At 38.8% G+C, this 1,762-nt stretch overlaps 1 pseudogene; it reads right to left on the bottom strand.

Annotated features, from left to right (window-relative positions):
• Positions 1-246: 246 nt before the first annotated feature.
• LOC133050684 (U6 spliceosomal RNA) lies at positions 247-345 on the bottom strand (annotated as a pseudogene).
• Positions 346-1,762: the final 1,417 nt, after the last annotated feature.

Below are 1,762 nucleotides of genomic sequence, written 5' to 3'. Positions count from 1 at the left end.
TTTCTCCACTGTTCCTCTGTAAATAAATTCTTCAGTACAATTTTTCTAGATTCTGTATGTATGTGTTAGAATACGGTGTTTATCTTTCTCTTTCTGACTCACTTCACTCTGTACACTAGTTTCTAGGTTCATCCACCTCATTAGAACTGACTCAAATGTATTCCTTTTTATGGCTGAATAATATTCCACTGTGTATATATACCACAATTTCTTTGTCCATTCATCTGTCAATGGACATCTAGGTTGAAGAACATGGAATGCTTCATGAATTTGTATGTCATCCTTGCACAGGGGCCATGCTAATCTTCTCTGAATTGTTCCAATTTTAGTATATGTATGTGCTACCAAAGTGGGCACTGATATTTTTGTCCATTTTCCTATCTTTGAAATTCAAGTTCTTCCATCTATCTTCTCTGGCTTCTGATGTGGGCCTGGCCTTCTTATTTAAAGGGCTGTGAATACTGATTTTCCTTGGTTTATTTTATCCCTTTGTAGGCTGTTGTTCCTATATTTTGAGGCCACCAGTGTTGGGCTATCTCATTTTCACTGAACATCTGTGAACCCTTATCCAGTTTCTCCAGAGGTTCTTCTGCCAATCCGGTCTAACTGAAAGGCCTATGGCCTGTAGTCTCTGTAGAATTCACCTTACTTGCTTATGTGTTAGCACCAAGGGACGTTTGTTCAATATTTACTTACATTATAACATAGTGTGGAGGAGGAAGACATTTTCCTCTACCCCTCTAGGTTCTTCTGGCTGGTCTAAGAAGAAAATTGATGTCAGCCATATTAACAGGAGAAAATAAAACAAAAGTTTAGTAACAGGAATACATGGGACAGATCAAGGAGAATCGAGGAACTTGTCAAAATGGCCCAAGCCTTCACCTTAAATACCATCTTAAGCTAAAGACAAAAAAGGATGCAGAGGGTAAGAGAGTGAATAATGGGAGGTTATCAGGAAGGGCGAAGTAAACAATGGCAAGCTTGTTGTACAGATTTAAGTCTTTGCCTTCTTCATGGTTCAGAGTTTCTAGAGATTTGGTCATCTTCCTCTTCCTGATACCTGGAGGGAGACACCCCTACAATTAGAGATTTCCCTTACAAATATAAACATTTCTTACAAAAGAGTAACTCCTACTTAGCTTTAAGAATTTTTCACATGTCTGCTATTTCTTAGAAAATAATCATCTTAAAATAGTTAAAATGCTAAGGAGACATTTTAAAAATTAATTAATTAATTTTAATTGGAGGATAATTACTTTACAATATTGTGGTGGTTTTTGCCATACATGGACATGAATCAGCCACGGGTACACATGTGTCCCCTCCCATCCTGAACCCCCCTCCCACCCCATCCCTCTGGGTTGTCCCAGAACATGGGCTTTGAGTGCCCTGCTTCATGCATAGAACTTGGACTGGTCATCTATTTTTTTTTTTTTTTTTTTTAAAGGAGAAGCTCTTTTGCAATAGAATGAGGGAAACAGAGGGACTTCCCTGGTGGTCCAATGGCTAAGACTCTGTGCTCCTAATGCAAGGGACCCAGGTTCAATCCTTGGTTGGGGAACTACATTCAATGTGTCACAACTAAGACCAGCCAAATAAGTAAATAAATACTGAAAGAAGAAGAAGAAGGGAGAGAGAATTGGAATGATATGTAAGACAAGGACATCAAGAGAAGCAAATTTAAAGATCACTGGGCCAGCCAAGAGGCACAAGCCAGCAACATGACCATGGACAATTCACTTAACTTTTCTCAGCTATAGCT

This window comes from Dama dama, chromosome 32 (assembly GCF_033118175.1).
Source record: "Dama dama isolate Ldn47 chromosome 32, ASM3311817v1, whole genome shotgun sequence".
NCBI lineage: Eukaryota > Metazoa > Chordata > Mammalia > Artiodactyla > Cervidae > Dama > Dama dama.
The sequence above is the reverse complement of the archived record's forward strand: the minus strand, read 5'-3'. Positions and strand labels throughout refer to the sequence as shown.